Raw genomic sequence first — 25,629 nt, forward strand, 5'->3', positions numbered from 1 at the left:
ATACAATCCTAAAGACACATCTTTCTCTATGGCCTTAGGAAAGTGTTTGTTTTGTTTTTTATTTTTCTGGTGTTTTATTTGGTAATCTAAACAACTCTTAAAGATTTTGCCTAATAGTAAATTGATATTGAATGCAGGAGGTTTACAAAGATACTTTCTATGTACTCAATTAGAGCTTTATGAAGGAATTTGCAGGGAATGTTTTATGAAGAAATATTTGAAAAATCTTGAGCAAATTTACACCATTTTAACCATTTTGAATATTTTCTCCACACAACAAAGTTTTATTGTCAAACTTTAATGTCAAACTATACGCACAAAAGCCATCCAGTTCTTCTTTTCTCTTTCCAAACCTCCCAAAGACAATCAAGAGGATAAAATTTAAAAAAATCAAGTACTGCAAAGTATTCATATTGGGGGACATTAAATAACACAACATTGTAGGTTTAAAATATGTAATTATAGCAAAATCATAATAAACAGTTAAGAGTGGTTTCTTCAATGGTTCATAGTTTTAAGTATGGTCTGTTGAATTTACCTGAAATATTGTGATGTTTTCAAATATGTGTATAAGCAAATGTTTGGAAAATAATTTTAGAGCATTCTGCAGAAAGATAACCTTCATCTCTGTGGGTTTATGGTCTGCATTACTTTCCAGAAGACCTATTTGCCATCTTTGTTTCTCATGTTATTGATGAGAAGGTTGAGCAATGGGCTGACCACAGTGTAGAACAGGGAAGCCACTTTGTCTTTCTCCAGGAAGTAGGTGGAACTTGGCCTTGAATACATGAAGAGCAAGGATCCATAGAAAAGCATGACCAAGATTAGGTGGAGAAGGCCTTGTGGCTTCCTGAGGCTGTTCGTAACCTTAGGATTTCCAGAAGTGTGTTGAAATAAGAAATCAGGATGGTAAGAATGCTATGGTAGACTGTGAAGCCCATCACACCCAGTCGGACATTTTCATAGACATGAGTTTCTGCAAAAGATATTTTTACCAATGGTGGTGCATCAAAGAAGAAGTGGTCAATGATATTTTTACCACAGAAACTCAGGCATAAATTCTTAGTAGGATAGGCTATGACATTCAAGAACCCTCCTACATAGGAGCCAGCAGTAAGTCCAGTACAGAGAGAATGGGACATCATACTAGAATAAATTAATGGGTCACAGATGGTCACATGGCGATTATAGGCCATGGCTGCTAGGAAATAGCACTCAGTGTAGGTTACAGCACAGGAAAGTAAAAACTGGGCTCCACATCCAGCCAAGGAAATGCATTTATCTTCTGAGACACAAACAGCCAGGATTTGGGGAGTATACACAGAGGTATACCTGAAACCCAGAAAAGACAGATTGCCAATAAAAAACTACATAGGCATGTGCAGGCGGGAATCAATTCAGATTAAGATAACCAGGGTCATGTTCCCTGACAAGCTTGTCAAGTAGAGCATCAGAAATATTCCAAACGAATCAGCTGCCGTGGGGATTTGCTGAGAAGCTCACCAAGATCAATTCAGTCAGGATGGTGCGATTTCCAACTTTAATATCAACAGAGGAGAAAGCCTGATAAAGATTATTAGAAAAAATACATTTAGTATTATTCTATTGGAAGAAATAAACAAAGGTATCAATTAAGTCAACAATTAGTAGAGGCTTATGTATTTTATCCATTATTATCCAGAATGATATAATTTCAAGATTTTATTTTTTTCCTTTTTCTCCCCAAAGCTCCCCAGTACATAGTTCTGTATTCTTCGTTGTGAGTCCTTCTAGTTGTGGCATGTGGGACGCTGCCTCAGTGTGGTTTGATGAGCAGTGCCATGTCCGCGCCCAGGATCCGAACCAACGAAACACTAGGCCACCTACAGTGGGGCACATGAACTTAACCACTCGGCCATGGGGCCAGCCCCCAGCATGATATAATTTCAGATTTTGACTTGGGAACCACTGCATTTGGAGTATAATCTGATTTTGGAATTAGGACTTTTGCTTACTAATTGTTTAATGCATGACAAGTCCCGTAGTCTTCTCAAACAGATGAGAAAAATGAAGCTCCCTGACAGGTTGTCTAATTGAGTAAATAATCTATGTATTAAAACCCCGATCCTGATGTTGTGTTTGTAATGAGTGTTCAATGAATTTGAGTATCCTTCATGTATTATTGAGAATTTATGTCAGGCATTGTGTTGGTAGTTATACAAAAACCCATATACTGTGCTACTACTGCTAATATTAGTACAAATAGAAAAATGCATATATTACTACTGAGTACAGATGGTATCCTGAGTCCTATACTTAACTCAACACTTTCCACACTTTATAAGGCAAGTACTATCATGATCCTCATTAAGTTTAAGACATATTTTCAACATCACATAATTAGTCTACAGCAAAGCTGGTATTTTAACCCAGGATTATCTTTATCAAGGATATATGCTCCCACTGTTAAGTCATTTATGTCTTTTATAGGTGAATTGTTTTCTCTCTTATTCTCCTGGCTAAGACAATCCTATAATCCTGTGACTACTGAATTTCCTTGCCTATTAAAAAAGAGCTTTAAAAATATTTTTTTAAACATTACTGTTTTTTGCACTATTCTCTAGTTTATATGAGAGTTACATACATTGCTGAGGGCATTTTTCATATAGTAGATGCTGAACATTAGGAAGAACCAATTGTTTAGTGTCAAGGATATATTGAGACATCATGAATCTTTCAAAGTTGAAGTTCCAGACCTGTCAGAGAGAAGCTAAGAGGAGGTATCTAATTTCAAACATCACAGGATTAGGGCCGACCTTCCCCCTAGGTATAAAGGAAGTCTGAGAAGGCTAAAACCAACAGGATTGTGATTTACTTCCATGTTTAAGACATTTATCTTTGAGCTAAGCCAGAGTCAATGTTGTAACTAGAAGGCAAATTCAAGTTTTCTACCTCAAGTTCTACTGTTCCCACTTATTAGTTGATGAGGTATCTTAATCTTTCAAATGTAGGTGAGGGTGTTCAGAGAGGATGTGACTTTGTTGATGACACAGTGGTAAATGAAGCTTGGAGTCCTGAAGACCATTTCATTTTTGTACTAGTATATAATGAATCTTTTCTCATTAGCACACAAAGGACAGATGCTTTAGGCATGCACACAAGGTTCTATAAACGGACTCTAACTTACCTTTATAATCCTCTCTCTCACCACTTGTCCACATCTATTTAGGACTTCAACGAGACTATATATTACTCAGATGTTGATTTCCCATAATATTCTAACACATCCTGTGAGCTTCACAATTATGGTGCTATGCTGTTATACATTTGTACAACACAACTTTTTTCAGAATATGATGGAGATTGAATAGACTTATCTTGGCAAAAATGTATGTTTTTTATACTGATAATGTATAAAATCATGGGTTACAGCCACCATCTTGGTAGTTATTATGAACTTTCTCTGCTATGTTATCACTTATCTATACGAGGAAACATATCTGGTACTTACTAAGTTCATTCTTAATACAATATACTTTGGGGAAAAATGAAATATCAGGACAGAGTCAAATACTACTCCTCTACTGTTACCCTCTAAAGAGGCAAATAGCTGATAATTAAAAATTTCTAGCCTAAGCTCAAATTCTTCTCTGAAGAAAATATCTTAAATGAGACCTGAAAAATGAGCCCGATGCCATCCCATTGTCACCATAATGAGAGAAGGGATAGCAGTTCTGTGAGAAGACAGACCATATAACAGAACTCTCCCTTGAGAGAGTCTGCCGAGTTCAAGGAGCTGAAGAGGTTAAATGAAGATTAGGATGGAGAGGAGAACCAGGGATGAGCCACAAGAGTTAGCTCACAGGACTTATGGAAGGCCATATTAAGCATTTTGTCCTTCAAACCAACAAAAATGGAAGCCATTGATATTATGAGGAAGTAACATCATCAGATTTACCTTTTTAAAGTTTATTTTTGCTTCAGATCAGAGAATGGATTGAAGGGGAGGAAAAGTCGCCTCTTAACTGGAATCATTCTGAAATCTTCAATTCTCTATTACTTGCTGAGAGAGCTTTGCCAGAGGGTAAAGGCAGGAAAGAGAGTCGTTCAAACTTCTAGATAGAATTGCTAGGGATTGTATAAATCCGGACCTTATCTTGATAGACAAGACTCAAAGATTTTCAGTCTCGACCTCTCTTCTGGCCAGTAATGTGTATTTATATAATAACTTAACTTCAAAATAGTAGAAAACTCTTAAAGATAAGATCCTTTCAAAGTACCAGTTGGTAATGAAAGCATCCCCTCTCTATTTTTAAACAAGAAACTACAAAGTCTTGGAAGGAGTGGATAAATCAATTTGATGAGAGCTTTAGAACATTTAGTTAAGAGAATGATATAGTCACCATTCTAACTTCTGTGTGAAACATAATTTTATCACAACCACATCACATTATATTTTGAATGAAATATCTAATATTTGAAAGAGAAAGAGTTAAATTAACCACAAACCAATAATGTATGAGAAGTATAGCAAAAGAAAGGCTACAACTCTTTACTGATTTCTTGATTTCAAAAGTAGATTTTATTGTTTTACCCATGGAGTCTACCATGTTCTTGTTTGTTTAGGCCAAGAGTTTACAGCATATGCATTGCCATACAGATGCCTAAGCCTTGGTCTCAAAAGTCTTTGCACACTTCTCTTCTCACTTTTGGAATCCTGCCACCACAACGTACATAATCCTCGGTTAGCTTGCTGCATAATGAGACATCTGCTTGCTCTCTGTTTGTGACCCCAGCCGAAAGCAAGCTGGCCCCAAGACATGTTAGTGGGTCCATTCTTCATCATCCAGCCCCCAGCTGAGCTAACTGCTAAACACAAACCTATGAGCAAGCCCAGTTGAGAGGAGACAGGTCTGGCATAGGCACACTTACATAATTGCACAATTTAAATGACACCTGTGCTCAAATCATGATTCTACCCATTGGTAGCTCTGCAATCTTGGGAAAGTCTTTAACAACATTCAGCCCACATTCATTTACCTTTATAAGGTAAGAAAAATGTCAGTGCTATGTAGATCAAATGCGTCACACAGAGTATGTCCAGAAAATATATGTAACTGATGTTAACTATTTTTATTCTCAGAAGAATAAGTAATACCTGATTTATTTATAAAATCTGAGCTTGAGGAAAAAATAAATAAAGCCACTTTTCTACAAGGAAATAATTTAATCCAGAAGCGTGGTGTCCTTCAGAATCTTTCTAAAATCCTGAAAGTTAATATTTTTGTCACCTACTCGCATGCAATTTGATAAATAAGTGGCAGGCTTAGAAGTGCATAGGTCACTGGCCTTGAATCGAGGATAATCGTGATAGAGGTGCAGCCTGATACTAATCACCAGGGTGCATTTAAGAGTATCAAAGGTCCTCTTTGGAACGTAATTTCATACACATGAAAAATTGGTCGATCCTTTTCCAGTAGCCACCTTCTATGACACCAAGTTAACATGTGATATAAAACCCATAATAAAGATAAAAATAGAAACATCATCTACAACGATATGGGGTGTTAGAATAGAGTAACAATCCTTATATATACATATATGCTTGGATACATGGGGAAATATCATCATCTTAGTTGAAAAGAGAGATGGAATCTACCAAAGACAAGAACATTTTTCTTTTCATTTAATATTTGCATGTTGATTCTTGTTTCCCTAAAAATCAATCGTGTGAACTTGTGTACATTCTCTAACAACGGTACTCCTTTGTTTCTTTATCTAAAATTTTAATGGCTTTTAAATTTTGGGGATCATAGACTTTTTAAAGAATGTGATAGAGGCAATGATTCTTGTCCCCAACCTCCAAACTGCACATATGTATAAGTACACACAATTTTAGAGTGTTCAAAAATCCCCAGAAATCTATCCATAGGTTTTATCATTATGATTCTCAATTAAAAATTCTACCTCTAAAAGTTACCTAAGTTTATTTTCTGTGCTAGCATTCTATAATTATAAGAGCTGAGTCATAAATGTCTCAAACTTTGCATGTTTGGGCTGAATTCCTAATATTCACTCCCCAAATTTGATCAATCTGCTCATTTCTTGTATCAGGTAATAAATCTATTCTTCCAGTTTCCCATGACACAAATTAGGAAACAACCTATCCACTTTCTCTTTTATCTCCTCTTCAATCTTCCAAGCGATCCTGGCATCCATACCTATAAAACATATCCTGAAACTAAGCACTTCTCACCAGTTCATCTGCTTCCACTCTGATCTAAAATATCATTATGTTTTGCCAAGAATGTTATGATAGCCTTATAACTGGTCTACACACTTGTCCCTCTATAGCGTATTTTCAATATATCAGTCAGTGTATTTTTCCTTCACAGAAAAATATAATAAGGCAAGTCACTTTCAGCCTGTTCTTTAAACCACCCTAAATCCTTCCAATTTATTCTAAGGTAAAGTCAAATTCAATACAATGTGCCAAAGTTCCTCCAAGAGATAGCCCTCCCTTACCTATAGCTCGGTATCTCCTAAGATTCACCCTTTGATTCATTCTGCTCCAACTTTGCTGAATTTCTCACTGTTTCTCAAAAATGCAAGCCTTTCCCCAGCATCAAAGATTTTGGAACTGATTATTCCTCTGGCTGCCAAACTATCCCCCAGATATTTGCCAGGCTCACACTCTCATCTTATTTAAGTCTTATTTAATGTCGTTTTCTGACTGATACGCATCCTCATCACTATTTTAAATTCCATGCCCTCTTCCGACCAACAATTCCCATCCTCCTTTTTCTACTCACTCTCTGCCCTATTTTTCCCCAGACCTATTGCCATTGTCTAACTCCTGTCTATTAAGTTTATTGTCCACTTTTGCCTACCAGAATGCATTAACCATGGAGCAAAGAGATTTTTTGTTTTGTTTAGTGCTGTATCTCAGTATATAGAACATTTCTAATAACTAATTCACACTGAATGATATTTACAGAATAAATAAATGGATAATTACCTTTTTATCTTGAACCTATTTTTCCCAAAGTATTGTCTACTACTAACCTAGTTCAAACTATTCAGGACTAATCTACTCTCACGTGGACTTTCCTGACTCAGTGTAGTTATTACTAATAGGAAGGAAGAGTACATAAAGAGAGGACTCATAATTATTAAACTCATAACCTTCAAGATAGACTAAAATCTGTTCTGCATTTGAAATAAACTGCAATGAAAATGTGAATGTGAAATAAAAGACACAGAAAATGTCAGAGCCAATCATGCTAAGCATTCCATATTGAACACTTCTCAAGTTGTGTGTTCCCCTTTAGAAGTTCTGTTCCCTGCTTACTTCACTAGAATAATTAAAATTTCGAGAAAAATTTGTCCAACTAACACCTGAAAATGGGTACAAAGAAGTAAAATACCGTTAGTACTTCGGACAACACAGAGTACCATAACCGCTAGAGTGAAAAAGCATGCCGCCTTTTATGTTCTCTTGATTTCTCTACTGTGTAAATGAATATATGATGACCCAGCATAACTACCACACTGAATTTTGATTTCTACATAAGGGTTACATATACAATTGGTGGGAGTCCTATGTAGGGTAGTTGTGTGTGTGTGTGTGTGTGTATGTGTGTTTGACATAACAACAATCCTTTGAGACCCAGGTCAGACTATATATACCCTCTAATCACAGTTGGGGTCACAGAGAGTCCAAACCACTTAGCTGCTCCTGATCTCACTTACTTACCCTTGATCAGGGATGGACACTCCTGGAAGTGACGCTCTTTTTCCTCTCCTCTGATGTTTTGGTGTTTTCTCTTGGACCCAGTGTATGCATTTCCTCAACAGCCCTTTGGGATTCCTTCCCAAGAGCATCCCAAAAATATGTGCTACAGTCTCCACTGACTCAATCAGAGTTTATTTGGAGTATGGATATCATATGTGAATTAGGATAAGATGAAACTAGGAATATTTCATTGAGTATACTCTCTTAATCTAAGTTGCAATAGAATCATTAAATTTGTCTGATGACACAATCAAAGTTCTACTAATTAGACTTTTCTAGAATATATCATACCACTCATAATTTTTTTCCTTGACATATGCTCTTCTCTCTCTTCTAGGCTACCCTCCCTTATCTCATTCATCAAGAAACTCCTGGCAATCCCTGAAGTTATGGGGTGCACTGTATCTCCCCAGAATTCATACGTTGAAGCCCTAAGGCCCAGTAACTCAGAATGTGACTGAATTTGTAGATAGGGCCTTTATAGAGGTGATTAAGTTAAAATGAGGTGGTTAGAGTGAACGCTAAACCAGCCTGACTGGTGCCTTCATAAAAAGAGGAAATGGAAATTTGGACACACAACAGAGACAGGTGTGCACAGTGAAAAGATCATGTGAGGATACAGCAAGAGAGAGGCCATCTGAAAACCAAGGAAAGAAGCCACAGAAGAAAGTAGCCCTGCTGACACTGTAATCTTGGCTTTTTAGCCTCCAGAGCCATGAGAAATAAATTTCTGTTGTTTCTGTGACCCAGTGTGATATTCTTTTATGACAGCTCTAGGAAACTAATATATTTTCTTATTAACACTAGGGCTTTTTTATGTGGGTGCAGTCACATATTTTATTTTATTTACTTATTTTTTTAAGCTGATTCAAAGAGTTTTATTTAATTATCTATTTTTTAAAGATTGGCACCTGTGCTAACAACTGTTGCCAATCTTTTTTTTTTTCTGCTTTATCTCCCCAAACCCCCCATACATAATTGTATATCATTAGTTGCAGGTCCTTCCAGTTGTGGGATGTGGGACGCTGCCTCAACGTGGCCTGACGAGCAGTGCCGTGTTTGCACCCAGGATCCTAACCCTGGGCCGCCACAGTGGAGCGCGTGAACTTAACCACTCGGCGATGGAGCCAGCCCCCAGTCCCGTATTTTATATGTAGAAATAACACTAAAATTAGGAAATGTGATGCATCATAATGAAATATTCTCCAATTTTTCATTAGTTCATACGCAACATTGAGCAACCAAAGAAATATCAACATTCATAGAACCCTAATTGTTATCAGTCATTGCTTCACCTAGTAGACATTTTCACTCTGAATCTTTCCAGGGATATGAAGCTTTTTGAAATTTCTCTATTTCTCTTCTTATCTGTCTATTTCTATCCACATCTCCGTTTCTGCCTATGTCATGCAGCTGCTACGCTTTGGCACATAATTCTTTAATTTTAGGGGAGAATAGCCTCTTATTGACTTTAGTAAAGATATTTGTTTCTTCTCTACCTATGGCCAAGGAAATCTTTATATCACAGTAAGTCAGGAAATGAGGATCAAAAAGAAAAAATAAATTAGGTCCAAAGAACTTTTACAGTAGAAATTTTACTTCTGACCTCCTAACTGACTCTGTCTCCCAACAAATGGGGTAAGAACCTTTGGAGTGAGAAGTTCTTGGTTTGCATTCCTATTTTCTCACCTCTGAACTACATGATTTGAATAAAGTCATTTAATCCATCTAAATGAGGCAATGATTCCATCATCAATTTTATTATTTCTGTTTAAAGATTACAATATTATACATATGAGCAACTTATGAACTGTCAAGTGAAAATTAAAAGAATACAAATAATTGCTCTTTTTCAACTTTCTATAATCCCAGAAATTTTATAGATTTTATTTCAAGCTGACCAGCATAGCAGTTTTTCCAAATGTCCCTGATTCGTTTACTTTAAAAACACATTCAAATATATTAGTACCAACTTAACAAAACAGATGCAGACTGATGTTTCAACATTATCCAAAGATTTTTTTGTTTTCTTGTTTTATGTATTTCTGAGAGTACAGGCTGATAACAATGGCAAGGAGATAATCTGTGAAATAAAATATAGCCGTTGTTTGCCAAATATTTTCATTTAAGAAATTGTTGCTTTATCTAACATTTTCTTTAGGGCATTTTTAACGCCTTTATTTCTTAAGCTGCAGATCAAAGGATTCGACATTGGAATCACCACAGTGAAAAACATCAACACAACTTTACTCCTTTCCAGTACACAGCTAGTACTTGGTCAGGAGTAAATGAATAAAACTGAACCATAATACATGGCGACAGCTGTCAAGTGAGAGCCACAGTGGAGGAGCCTTGTGGAGGTGGCTTTGTGTGGAGCAGATCTTCAAAACGACAGCAGTAATAAAGAGGCAGGGGCAGGAATAAGCATGGTGGAAATGATGACACTGGAGGCAACTATGAAACAGACAGCCTAGTAGCTCTCTTTCATATCACAGGCCAACCTTACAAGAGGGGGCAAATCACAGAAGAAAGCTATCCTTAATACAACTTCTCTAGCACCCCTCCAAAAAATTATCTCCTGTTGTTATTGGTGATTTAAAATAAATCATATGCTTCCCCATTTTCTAAAGGATTTAAAACAGGTATGTGTATAGGTGAACTTAAGCTGTGTTCTTATTTTAATTCTAGTCGTTTCACAGAATATAGAGAAAGACACAAATCTGGGCCCTTAAATGCAAATTTCACACAGAACAAGGAGCTTCCTTGCACAGCACTCAACACTGGGGAAAAGGGAGTCTAATTGTGTAAACTTAATGCAAGGGCAAGGGGGCAGAGATGATTTGTAGAAGACTATGGGTTAAGTCATTAATATATAGCCATAAAAAAGAAGGAAATCCTGCTATTTGTGACAACATGAATAACCCTAGAGGATATACTGATAAGTGAAATAATCCAGACTCAGAGAGAAAGATACTGTAGGATCTCACTCATATCTGGAATGAAGAAAGTCAAACTGCTAGAAGCAGAGAGTACAGTGGTGGTCGCCGTGGGGGGGGGGAGGAAGATGTTGGTTTAAGGGTACAAACTTTCAGTTATAAGTTGAATAAATTCTGGGGATCTAATGTAGAATATGCTGAATATAGTTAACAATACTGTATTGTAAACTTGAAACTTGCTAAGAAAGTAAATCTTAAGTGCTCTTACCTTTCACAAAAAAATAGTTACTATGTGAAGTGATAGATGTGTTAATTAGCTTGGCTGTGATAATTATTTCACAAAGGAAATGTATATCAAAACATCATGTACATCTTAAATATATACAGCTTTTTTGTTTGTCAATAAAGAAGATTGCCTTTTGATGGAATACTCAAGGATTCATAACTGAGTCTTGGAAATAAAATGAATACTATGTCAGACCAAGTGCGGTGTATTTGATTCTATATAAATCCTACAGGTCACTGCTATACTGTGACTTAGAAAGAGTGTGCCACAACTCCAGATGAGATTGGGGACCTCTTCCTGAATTCAACCCTCCCAGTGCTCATCCATGCATGCCCACTCTTGAAGCACAGGATGGAGCAGGAATTAATGTAAGGCAAGAGGCAGAGGACATCATAGAGCACCTAGGATTGCTAGGGACCACATAGGAAATACAAGAGGGCCGAGCCACTTGGTCAACTGTGTCAGGCACCAGGGGCCAGAGGCCAGTTTATTGTAGTAGAAGGAGGACATTCTCAATGTTCATAGATGAGTGAATGAACAAAGGAAATTATTTTTGGCCAACTTTTTTTTTTATGATGCTGTTTTAGATCACATCAGAAATAGAATCAAATAGAAAGATTTCAAGTCCCATTTGGCCCACAGGCCAAACATTTATTGAACAGTGACTATGGACAATTTATTCAATTATGTGCTAATCACCAGAGATCCAACAGTGAACAACATAGAGAGTCCTTGTGCTGCTTCTAGTTCAGGTTTTTATGACTACAGAGCAAAGCAATTGCTTAATGTGATTGTGAGTACTTGAAAGACTTGCCCAAGACCATGAAGAGAGTTCATGGCAGAACCAGTATAATCCGAAATCCTAGAAATACATGCTGTGTGTTGTAGGTGCTCTAGAACTCGGTCTTTTATCCCCTTTTTTCATCCAAATGGTTTTCTCTACCTATACTGGAGCAGGAGTTCTAAATGTGGGTCCATTCTTTACCAAGAAGAACATAGATGGGCTTCAAAGGGTACAAGATTTCCCCCTGAAAATGCTCAGGAGAAATCTTGCTTCTGTGCTTATGTGTTCAAGAGAGTCTATTAGATTTTCAGTAGAGTCCATGGTTCAGAACCACTGGTCTACAGGTTTCAGGTTTGTATCCTTCAAAATGAAAGTCTTTTAGAGTGATGTTGACACTTCCTGCAATGGATCTTACCAAAGAAATTTGGGCAAGAAAGGGTAAACTAGGTGAAATTTCCTTTAGAGTATCTTAGAACTCTCACCTTCTAAATTTGACTGCTGAAAAGAATTGTCAGCCAAACATTAAAGTCAATTCTCATTTTAAGAAGAAGTTTAGGTAAAATCTTATGAAAACATTGCCAAGAGAAGGAAGTAAGTAAGGGTATACCAACGTTTTATATTGATATTGTGACAACAAAAGAAAGAAGACATCCTAAATTAAGAATTACTGTTCTTCATATGAAAGAATTTCAAATCAGAGCAGAGTGATTATGAACTGTGTGATAATAGCATCAATGTAAGCAAACATTTGTAGGGTAATAGTTTGTCCTTCCATTTAATTTTATCTTAAAGAGAAAAAATTGTCCCTCTTCTCAAGACATTTACCCTGTACTAAATATAGACAGGAAAGATGTTCATCAAGCCCATTCACTCTTCTGGACACACAGAAAGATTACATTTCCCAGTCCACTTAGTAGCTAAGCCAGGATCATGTGACTACATTCTGGCCAATGGGATATAGCAAGAGTGATGTACACTATTTCTATTTCTGGGAATATAAGTACCCAATAAAATCCTATGTATAGTCATCCATATCATCCATCCTCTCTCTTCCCCTTCTGCCAAACCATGGTGGCCATGTTTGGCGATGATGATGCCAAAAGAAGGAAGAAAATTGCCCCTCCAAGTCACCAATTAGCAGAAAGATGATGCGCCCCAGAACTTGAAAAGTAATTTAGTCTAGCCCAGCCTGACTAAAATTGTTTTGGTGACTCATTTAAAAATCAAACAAATATATATTCAAAATCCAACAACTAAACAGGCATTCCAATTGTTAAAAGTCAAAAACAAACAAAAATGTAGCACCTACCTTCAAGGAAGATAATTTAATTATGGAAAAAGGAAACGTAAGTAGATATTATAATACAATATCTTTTGCAGGCAAATGGAAAGGAGAAAAATCTGTTAATAGGACTTATGTCTGTACTTTCCAATAAATTTTACTGTGAAACTCAAACTGCTTTAAAAATATAAAGTTTATTTAAAAAGTTAGGAGAGTGTGGTTGTTATCTCATGAGAAGAGTGTTGACTTTGAAAGAGCTTGAACATGAAGGGGAAGTTTGAAGGGGATTTTCATTTTTCTGCTATATTCTTCAGACTTTTAGACTCTTTTTAGTAGCAAGCATGTATTAATGTAACTGTGTAATACAGAATTAAAAATGGTTTGCCTATCTTTAGTAAATATATGAAATATAATTAATTATATTGTTTATGAATGATATGTTTGACTTTTGCTTTCTTAAGTAATTATTTATCCATGCATGAACCACCAGAAAATAAATTTTAACTTCCACTTAGCAGGGAAAAGACACCTTTCCTGAAGAGTTTTTGCCATCTTGTGTGTGTACAAGTAATAACACACGTTTAATGTAACCATATATGTGCTCAACAATAAGTACCTTCTGTTAACCAGGTTCTGTGGCTCTAAATGCTTTTGTAGAATCCATATCCTTCAAAATATCCATGACCAAGAACCCCTACTTTGTAGCACTTACTATGCTGAAAAATTTACATGCATTTGCAGATATGTGTTTCCTGTCTCTTCCCTAAATCTTAAACCCAGAGAAGGCTGGGTCCACGTGTGGTTTTGCTCGCTGATGTATTACATCCTACTTTAGCATAGCCCCCTGCACAGAATCTAGAAAAGTAGCACTTGAATAATATTTGTTGAGTTAGTTAACTAATGTGTTGAAACACAATTATCTCCAGTTATCATTTAAATCAAAAAAAGCAATACTCAGAACAGTGTGTACAATTTCTTCCTATTTACCTGCGTATTCAAAGACATATTCGTGTTTACGCTTGTAAATGGATAAAAATCCTCCAGAAGGAAACATAGGAACTATTAATACTGATCCATGTTAGAGGAGAAAACTGGAGGTCTGCACTGTGATGATCGCTTCTTATTGTGTATACATTTGCATACCTTATTGGAATATTTACCATGAACGTATATTATTTTTCAATATAAAAGCACAAACCAAACAATAAATAGTATAACTATTACCAAATGTAGATACCAAATTACGTCTATTTTTCATTATAAAAAACAGAGGAATAAAATTCAACATCTTTTTAAAATTTTATTTTATTAAAAATTGTATATATGTAAGGTGCACAATGTGATGTTTTGTTTTATGTATACATAATGAAATGATTACGATTGTCAAGCTAATTAGCATATGTATCTCCACACAAGATTATCATTTTTGCACGTCTGTTGAGAGCTCTTGAGATCTACTTTCTTAGCAAATTTCCAGTATAAAATAAAGTATTATTAACTACAGTCACCATGTCATACATTAGATTTCTAGAACTTATTCATCCTACATAACAGAAACTGTATATCCTTTGGCTGACATCTCTCATTTCCCCCCCTTCCTTGCCCCTGGTAACCACTGTTCTACTCTCTACTTCATTAAATTTGACTTTTTTAGGTTCTACATATAAGTGAGATCATGCAGTATTTTTCTTTCTAAGTCTGGCTTATTACACTTAGCATAATATCCTCCAGATTCATCCATATTGTCACTATATATCTCACAGTTTCTTTATCCATTCATGCATCAATGAACACTTAGATTATTTCCATATCCTGGCTATTGTGGAAAATGCTGCAATGAACATGGGAGCACAGATATCTCTTCAAGATACTAATTTAATTTTCTTTGAATATGTACTCAGAAGTTGGATTGCTGGCTTATATGGTAGTTCTTTTTATTGAGGAAACTCCAGACTGTTTTCCATAATGCCTGTAACAATTTACATTTCCACCAAAAGTGCAGAAGGGTCCTCTTTTTTCCATATAATCGACAAAATTTATCTTTTGTCTTTTTACTAGTAGTCATCCTAACAGGTGTGGGGTGACATCTCACTGTGATTTTGATTTGCTTTTCCCTGTTGATTAGTAATGTAGAGAATCTTTTTATATGCCTGTTGGCCATTTGTGCGTCTTCTCTGGAAAAATGTCTATTTGACTTCTTAGCCCATTTTTTAATCAGGTTGTTTGGCTTTTTTGCTATTTAGTTGTTTGAGTTCCTTATATATTTTGAATACTCACTCCTTAGCAGAGCTATGGTTTGGAAATATTTTCTCCCAATATATAGGTTGCTTTTTAAATATGTTGATTGTTTCCTTTGCTGTGCAAAAGCTTTTTAATTTGATGTAGTTCTTCGCTTTTGTTTTCTGTGCTTTTGGTGTCATACCAAAAATCATTGTGAAGACCAATGTCAAGGATATTTTACCCTATGTTTTCTTCCAGGAGTTTTTGTGTGTGTGTGTGAGGAAGATTAGCCCCCAACTAACTGCTGCCAATCCTCCTCTTTCCACTGAAGAAGACTGGCCCTGAGCTAATATCCATGCCCATCTTCCTCTACTTTGTATGTGGGATGCCTACAACAGCATGGTGTGCCAAGTGGCGCCATGTCTGCAACCCGGATCCGAGCCGGTGAACCCCGGGCCACAGAGAAGTGGAACGTGCAAAGTTAACCACTGTGCCACCGGGCCAGGCCATCTTCTAGGAGTTTTTATGTCTCTGGTCTTATATTTAAGTCTTTAATTCACTTTCAGTTGATTATTAGATATACTGTAAGACTGGGTTCCCCTAGCACTGTTTTGCATAATTCCACATGCCTTTTTATTTCAACCTTTTAATTTTTACATTAACCCTTAGCATTGTAATATCTAACTATTCAAACTTATCATTTTATCTTTTCAGGACCTTTCTAGTAAATGTTTGCTCTGCCATGCATTGGTTCTATTCTGTGTGCATGTGTGTGTGTGTGTGTGTGGCATAGTTATATCCATTCAGAGGATTAAACCAATTTAATATATTTCAAAGCAAAAAGCAAGGAAAATGTTTTAAAAGTTGGTAAAAAAAAATGTAACCAGGTAGAGAAAAGGAAAGCAAGTGTCATTTTTTATCTGAGTGCTCGGAACTGTTTCCTTCCCCTTACTGACTTCATCAGAATGTACCAGGAAGCCCTGACTCTCTTTTCAAAAAAATATTCTGCACTTCTCTATCACAAATTTCTAAAATCCCACAAGAACAAAATTGTCTTATTTATTATTTTTTTAATGGAAGGTCCTTGGGGAATAGTCATGAGTTAATCATAAAATGTTTATTATTCTCTTTTAGTGTTATAGCTATTTGAGCTTTCTTTTCGTCTTCATATCCTTCTCTCTTTCTGTCCTTCTTTCTTTCCATTTTTTATGAGCAGGTATAATGGTACCCTACAAGGAGTAATTGCCCTAAATATCAGGAGGACCAGGTTCTTAACATGGTTGTGCTTCTAACTCTAGGACCTTGAGCAGATTAATTTCTAACTCCACTTATTAGTTTTCTCACTTGACAAAGAAAGGGCTCATTTTAGATCATTTCTAAGGTAGTTTTCACTTCTAACATTTCTGTGACTCAAAAAAAACCATATAGGAGTTTGAAGCCTGAGAAATCAGTAGTTAATTCTTCAGAGAATCTATTACAGCAAAATGACAATTTAAACTATTCTTGCCTGTATGAGACTGAGGCCCCGAGGCCCAACATGGTTACTGATCCTCTTTCTAACAAGATGACTTGGGCATCATTAACATTGATTGGGTGCTGGGGGATGGGCAATTACTAAAATTGAGAGAAATTTTTGTCCTACTTATAAACAAGTTTCAGAGGAACTAATCAATCAAGGCGATTTTAAATAACAAAATTTCCTAGATTATAATTTCTGTTCAGCTGTGAAAGTTAGCTCCTGGGCCCTGATCCAGGTCAGGTAGCAAAGAAGGACTGACGCTGGGGAAGGGCAATACCTTTGTAAATTGATGTAAGTTGGGAGGGCCACTTTCCAACAATAATGTTCTTTGGATCCTGTCTTCTTGGGGTTTGATCCCTTGCCCTAGAAAACAAAACAAAAATGTATCTCAACTCAGCAAAAACTGGCAAACTTAATTTATAAAGATCAGAAGCTCTAAGAAAGACTGTAATTCAAGTCTTTGCTTCATTGAAGGGCATGTGTCTTGCACGAGGACACCTCTGGTTTGAACACCAGCTCTTGATCTTGAGCAAGTTATTAAAACTCTTGAGTTTCAGTTCCTTCACATGTAACAGTAGGTTAAATAATAGTACCTGCAGTGGAGAATTAAATGAGATAATGTCCATAACATCCCTGGAACATAGTAAGAACTCAGTACATATCAATTGTCATTATTGCTTAGTCATCACTATTATTCTTAACCAGGCCATTGCAGTAGATCCTACCCGGTCCCCTCACCTCTAGTTGTTCTTCATTCCTGACCATCCCACACAAAACCACCTCTGCAGTTGGATAGTTCTACAGGTTATAAATGTTGGCCTTCCTATGGAAAGAATAATGCCCCAACTCCACAAACTAATTAGGCCATAATCTGACTCTATTTATTTTTCTATCAATAACTCCTACCACTTTACTTCACATTTCTTAAAATCCCAGCTAAATTAGACCCTTTCTTTGTCATATCCTCATGCCCTTCTCTCCACCTGGTTTCCTTCTCATCATTGCTAGATGTCCAAATCCTACCTTCACTGTCAATCTCAAGGATCACCTCCTCCATGAAACTATTCACGGCCATAAACCAATATGAAGTTTTCTTCCTTATTTCATTTGAGTCTACACCAAACCATGTATTTGTTTCTTATGGATATTATATTTCTGCAAGCATTTTAGTCATTTATGCATTAGCCATGCTTTATTTGATTGGGAATTTTCTAACGATAGAGACTATATATTTCTGGTTATTTTGATTAATAGTGATAAATGCCAACAAATTTATATATTATTTTAACTTTAATAAATAATCCTATTTAATTGCTCACAAATGGTTATAAATCCATTTTATAAATGAGGAAAATGAAGCTGTCCTAGAAGCAAGGTAGCTTCTGGAGAGTGCACAGAAAGTTAGTGACAAAGTTATGTCTAAAACTTGGCTCTTTGACTTCATATCCTGTGATCTTCCCATACCAATACTATTCTATTCTTGTGTAGACAATGTTAATGGTCCTCTGTCATTGTTGTCAGTGGTTCTCATGCACGTAGGCTTCCCACATACCAACTTACACATTTTCTAGAATATTATTTAGATCTCAATTTTACGAAACAAAATTACATAAAAATTGTAACACATTTGACTTCTCTAGCCCACTCTTGATTCCCCCTTCTGCTCTTTTCCCTTTGCTTCACTGCACAGTCTTCCCCACCAGAAGATCCACAGGCCCAGAACCTCCTAAGACCCCTTAGAAACACCTCATCAAGGGAAAAATCTGTGGCATGGGAGCTCAGGTGTAAAACCAGGGAAAATAAGATATGGGGCAGGTTGCATCTTTTACAACAGCAAATAGTAAATTAAATATTTGAAGTCTATACATTGGTATGACAATGCTTAAAATAGTGTTATTGATTGATAATGAATAATGAATAGGTCAAAAGAGACTTTGTCTCAAATCCCAGCCGCAACATAAAATTAATAGGAGAGAGTTAGAATCCTTGAAAAGGGCAACAGAGAATTAATCAGACACTGTAAAGAGGATTCCAAGGTCCTTTATCAGGAGATGTTTTAAAACAAATACTCATTATACAAAGCTTGAACAACACAGAAATGTAGAGGGAATTTTTTTTTTCGCCACACAAATATAATTGTTACTCTTAGATGATTTATTTCTTTTTTTCCTTTCTTTTCATCTTTCTTTGTGTGGTGCTTTTAAACATGTATTTAACATTTTATTTTTATTTCTTAATGATAAAAAATAATATTTTCATGGTTTTACAGAAACTTTGTTGAGGTTGGTAATAGCTGAAAAATATTTCTTTGTAAAGGACATAATGTAACTATTCACTAGGCTTAAATGTTCACTGGAGTGAAATCATTGTTTCAATAGCTCATCATTCCATCTGTAGGTAGGGGCACCTGGGCACTACAGCTTTTACTTTCAGGATGAAAGTCATAAGAAGCCATTTTCAAATCATTTTGAAATTCTTCTTTCCTCTTTTTTTAAAGGTACAGACCTAGATACTTCTTTGAGATGGAACATGTTCCCTTATTCTATATAAATCTGACAGTCAGCATTTTGTAAAGTAAACATAACTGTCGGTGTCGCAATCCAATGTACACATCAGGATAGACGCGGAGAGGGCTGATGGCCACTCTGAGTTTATTATAACCAGCATTTCAATATATACATAGCTTACATCTGTTAAACATACACAGGTGTTCTGGATGAAGTAACTAGCGAATGCCAAGAATTCTTAGTGATTTCTCAAGGAGCCCTCCCTTGGCCTCTGTTTTGATATTATCATGTTTTTGCTGTGCTCCTATATTTTTATCTCAGAGCAGGCAAGGTCTCAGGCAACGGTCCCTCTTGCTCCCGATATCGATATCGTTTCTCCATCTGTGCCCCCGGGCGGCCGCAGCCTGGCTTAGGTTGCCCCCCCAGGGGGTCTTACCTGTCATTGGCTAACCGGCCTTCTCACCTCCGGGTCACAGTTTGTTGGCAAGCTTTTTCCAGTGATTATTAACCCTTCCTATGTCAGGGGCAGCTACACATAACATAAAATGTATCATTTTAAATATTTTAAATGTATAATTCCGTCACACTAAGTACATCCACATTGTCATCCAGCCATCACCACCATCCATCTCCAGAATTGTTTTTTCGTCATCAGTTTTAAGCACCTACTCTGTAGTAGGTGTTCTTCTAGGGGAACAGTGGTGAACAAAAAGAGCCTTGAGGGGCCACTCCGGCGGCATAATGGTTAAGTTTACACATTCCACTTTGGCCACTCTGGGTTCACAGGTTCAGATCTTGGGTGTGGACCTATCATCGCTTGTCCAACCACACTGTAGTGGTATCCCACATAAAATAGAGGAAGATTAGCATAGATGTTAGCTCAGCAACAATGTTCCTCAAGCATAAAGAGGAAGATTGGTAACAGCTGTCAGCTCAGGGCCAATCTTCTTCACACACACACACACACACACACTCACAAAAAAGAGCTTTGCAATCAGCGTCTAAAGTGTAGATATGCCAAGAAATATGGGGATGAAGATGGGGCAGCTGGCCACCCTGGCCTGGTAAACTTCAACCTTAGGTACTCTTCAGAAAGCAGCCTAAACAGAGCAGGTCTGATGGCACTCCCCCATGCATCCCACAGAGACTAACCCCAACATCCGCTGCTCTGCTCTCTGCTTCACTACAAGATGCTAGTTTAGCCTAAGTCAGGCATTTGAACAACTACTTCAACAACTCTATTGTGGTAAAGGAGCCATTGTGCTGCAGGATAGTACACACTACAGGTGCCCATGGAGATGCAGTCAAGCAAGAGTTCGTAGATAGATGGGCCTGGTGAAGTGTCCTGACAAATGCGGCTCCACATAGGCTCCTAAATCTGCATTCATATTTATCATATATGTCTATACCTTCCCACTGGTTGTCATTTTACTGATGTCTAGGCTGCAACATGACTATCTAACAACTCGTAAACATTCAGCAAATTAGAGATTCATCTGATTTTGAACTAAGTAATATGTAAACATTAGATTTGATATGAATTCCATTTTCATTGTAACAACAAATCTCAATATTGCATTTGTCAAAAATAGAAGATTAAGAACAGATTTAATATCATTTTTAACTTAAATTTCAGTTCCTTTAAATATATGAATGCTGTAAAAATCAACTTTCAAATTATTATTAAAAAAATTCATTAGCCTTGTTTATAATAATTTTAACTGAAAAACTTAGATAAAACTGTTGTGTTCATGGAAGCAAACTCAAGTTCCCCAATCACAAATTTGGAAGAAAAATTTTTTGCAATTTTTATAAAATTCAGGTAGCTTCCCTATTATTGTGTATTTTATGTTTATTATTATAATATGATATTTAAATAACAATGAAATGTCTGAACAAACCCCATTTAGATACTCTAGTCCTTTCTCTATTGCTTCAGTGTGCTGAATAATTATCATAATTCTTTATTTTACCATGACATAAAGGAAAGTTGACCCTTGTGATGGCTAATTTTATGTATCAACTTGACTAGGCCACAATGCCCACACATGTGGTCAAACATAATTCTGATATCTCCATGATAGTGTTTTTGAATGAGATTAACATTAAAATCATCGAAATTTGAGGAAAGTAGATTGCCTCCCATAATCAGCATGAACCTCATCCAATCAATTGAAGCATTGACTAGAATAAAAGATTAACTTTCACTGAGCCAGATCAAATTCCTCACCAGACAACTTTCTGACTTGATCTGCAACATTGGCTTTTCCTGAATTGTCAATCTGATGATCTTTGGGCTTGAAATGTAACATCTACTCTTGCCTGGGTCTCCAGCCTCCCACCTCCCCCTGCAGGCTTTGGACTTGCCAGGCTCCATAATTATATGAGTCAGTTCCTTAAATCTCATTCTATATTTACACATGAATCCTATTGGTTCTGTTTCTCTGGAGGAACCTTTCCAATACAAATACCAATAATAATGACAAACAACTAGAATAGTCATTATGCACCAGGACACCATTCTTGTCATTTTATAAAAATTAACTGTGTATTTATCACATAGATAATTTATTAGTGCTGTCAATCAACTCTGACTCCAGTGACCTTGTTCACAGCAGAGCAGAACCCTGTCCAATCTTTTCACACTATCCTCCCACCTTCAGGCTCTATATCAAACAATGCTCCACTGTTAGTCACAGGGTTTTCATGGCCGTTTTTTCAGAAGTAGGCAGCCAGGTACTTCTTCTTAGTCTGTAGCGTCTGTAAGCTCCACTGAAACCTGTCCACCCTGGGCGACCAACACCAATACCAGTGGCATATCTTTCAGCATCACAGCAACACACAGCCTCCACAGTATGACAACCAGCACATGGTTGGTTCCCTGACCAGGAAATGAACTATGTTGATGTGGTAAGTGCACTGGATTTTAACCACTACAACACCAGGGCGGGCTGTAGATAATTCATTAGGGATCTGGTATTCCTGTTCTCATCTCCTAATCCAAGATACAATTGAGAAAGGGGTTATCATGGCTCCTTGCACTTCATTGTTTTCTCCTGCAAACTGAGAGCATTATAAAGCACAGATACAAATATTACTTAAATTCCAATGTGGAGTTTTGGGTAAATTAACTTAACTTGTTATTTCTAACAGTTTCATTATTTATGCAAAGCACAAATAAAGACCTTCATTCTTTAACTCCTTACTGTAGAAATATAAAACATAACCTTGTGATTATGTGCATTTTCTCTCTTAAGGGGAAATCTCAACTGTCAAATAAAAAAGTGTAAGATATTTTTAAAGTACTAGTGATGAAGTGTCTGGTAATAACACAGAAATCAATTTTTTTACATGCAGCATTATTTAGGGATTGTCACAGATAAAAAGCACCTCAGTCAATGTCACACTGGTAAAATAGCCTCTATTTATTGAGGATTTATTACAGCAAGGCACAAAACTAGGTATCTAAAGTTTATTGTGTGATTTAAATTATATTGGGATGCTAAATATTGTCTCACTTTTACCAAAGTTCCCCAAAACAAGGACTACCTACTAGGTGAATGAACTTCTGGATTTTATTTTATTTTTTTATTATTTTATTGAGGTCATACTGGCTTATAACATTGTGTAAATTTCAGGTGTACATTATTATGTTTCAGTTTTCTTACAGACTGCACTGCGTTCACTACTCTATCTAGAACAAGCATTTGTGTTCAGTCAGGGTTTGTGGAGTGCCTCTGACCCTGTTTACCATCTTCATGATGGTTGGTTAAAGATCTTTTCTTTGAAGAACTGGTTAATGCTTGTTCCATAAGCATCGGATTTATACTTTCTAATTTTTTTGGAATTTGAATTACTGGAAATCAATATTTCAATTTTCCTATGTTGCCTATCGCATAATTATTTTCATTTTCTTTACATAAATGTTTTGAGTTACTCTTTCTTTAGAATATATATTTCTAAAATTTATTTGTAAATTTACTTTCTGAAATAGAAAGATAAATGCCATATGATCTCACTTATATGTGGGACCTAAAAAATCCCCACAAACTGGTAGATACAGAGCACAGATTGTTGCTTTCCAGAGTCGGGGGCTGAGGGATGAAAGAAATGAGTGAAGATGGTCAAAGATATAAATTTCCAGTTATAAGATAAATACATTCAGGGGATGTAATGTACAGCAGAAAAAATTATATTGTGTATTTAAAATTTGCCGAGAGATCTTAAAAGTTCTCATCACAAGAAAAAAATTGTAACTGTGTGGTAGTGGATCTTACCTAAACTTATTGTGGTAACCATTTCATAGCATATACATATATGAAATCATTACGTTGTACACCTAAAACTAATACACTGTTATACGTAAACTATATCTCAATTAAACATTTACTTTCTGGGGCCAGCTCGGTGGCATGGTAGTTAAGTTCTTGCACTCTGCTTCCAAAGCCTGGGGTTCACAGGTTCAGATTCCTGGCACTGACCTACACACCACCCATCAAGCCATGCTATGCTGGTGTCCTACAGTAAAAAAAAAAAAAAGAAAAAGATTGTAATAGATGTCAACTGAGGGACAATTTTCCTCAGGCAAAAAAGGAAGATTGGCAACAGCTGTCAGCTCAGGGCTAATCTTCCTCAGAAAAATTAAGTAAATAAATAAATACAATTTACTTTCTAAAATCATAAAGATCTAATTTCCATATAGCTCCTTTCTAGCTATAATGCTATAATTATTTTCTGAAAATATTTTATCGAGGTCATATTGGTTTACAATGTATGTAAATTTCAGGTATATATTATAATATATCAGTTTCTGAATAGACTGCATCATGTTCACCAGCAATTATCTAGATCTTATCTGTCACCATATGTGCTCCTTACCCATTTTGACCTCCCCCCACCCTTTTGCCCTCTGATAACCATTAATCTGTTTTCCTTATCCGTGTGTTTATTTATCTTCCCTATATGAGTGAAATCATATGATGTTTGTCTTTCTCTGGCTTATTTCACTTAGCTTAATACTCTCCAGATCCATCTATGTTGTCTCAAATGGCATGGTTTTGTCTTTTTTATGGCTTAGTACTATTCCATTGTGTGTATATATACATATTATATACCACATCATCTTTATCCATTCATCAGTTGATGGGCACTTGGGGTGCTTCTGCATCTTGGCTATTCTGAATAATGTTGCAATGAACATGGGGTACATAAATCTCTTTGGATTGTTGATTTCATGTTCTTTGGATAAATATCCAGTAATGGGATGGCTGAATCATGATATTTCTCTTTTAAATTTTTTGGGAAATCTCCATTCTGTTTTCGATAGGGGGTGCACCAGTTTGCATTCCCACCATCAGTGTGTGAGGGTTCCCTTTTCTCCACAACCTCTCCAACACTTGTTATTACTTATCTTGTTAATTATAGCTATTATGATGAGTGTGGGGTGATGTCTCATTGCATTTTTGATTTTCATTTCCTAGTAATTAGTGATGTTGAACATCTTCTCTTGTGCCTGCTGGCCTTCTGTATATCTTCTTTGGAAAAATTTCTCTTCAGATCCTTCACTCATTTTTCAATTGGGTTGTTTTCATTGTTGTTGTTCAGTTGTATGAGTTCTTTATATATTTTGGATAATAACTCCTTATTGGCTATATGATGTGCAAATATTTCTTCCCAGTTGGTGAGTTGTCTTTTTGTTCTGGTGATAGTTTCTTTCAATGCAATCCCAATCAGAATCTCAATGACATTTTTCATGGAAATAGAACAAAGAATCCTAAAATTTATGTTGAACAACAAAAGACTCCGAATAGCCAAACTGATCCTGAGAAAAAGAACAAAGTTGGAGGTAATTCTCCCTGAATTCAGTTATAGTACCTAGCTGTAATAATCAACACAGCATGATACCAGCAGAAAACACACAAATCAATGGAAGAGAATTGAAAACCCAGAAATGAAACCACACATCTATGTGGAACTAATCTTTGACAAAGGAGCCAAGAAAATACAAAAGAGAATGGAAAGTCTCTTCAATAAAGGGTGTTAGGAAAACTGGACAGTCACATGCAAAAGAATGAAAGTAGACCATTATCTTGCATCATAAAAAAAATTAACTCAAACTCTATTAAAGTCTTGAATGTAAGACCTGAAACCATAAAACTCTTAGATGATAATGTAGGCAGTACACTCTATGAATATGTCTTAGCAGTAGCTTTTTGAATACCTTGTTTACTAAGGCAAGGGAAACCAAATAAAAAAAAACAGGGAGAGGGACTACATCAGATTCAAAAGGTTCTGCACAGCAAAGGAAACCATCGACTTGCT

At 36.3% G+C, this 25,629-nt stretch overlaps 1 pseudogene; it reads right to left on the reverse strand.

Moving 5' to 3' along the window:
- Nucleotides 1-663: 663 nt before the first annotated feature.
- Nucleotides 664-17,876, reverse strand: LOC124229149 (olfactory receptor 9G4-like; annotated as a pseudogene).
- Between the last annotated feature and the right edge of the window lie 7,753 nt (nt 17,877-25,629).

Source organism: Equus quagga, chromosome 17, assembly GCF_021613505.1.
Source record: "Equus quagga isolate Etosha38 chromosome 17, UCLA_HA_Equagga_1.0, whole genome shotgun sequence".
In the NCBI taxonomy this organism is placed as follows: domain Eukaryota; kingdom Metazoa; phylum Chordata; class Mammalia; order Perissodactyla; family Equidae; genus Equus; species Equus quagga.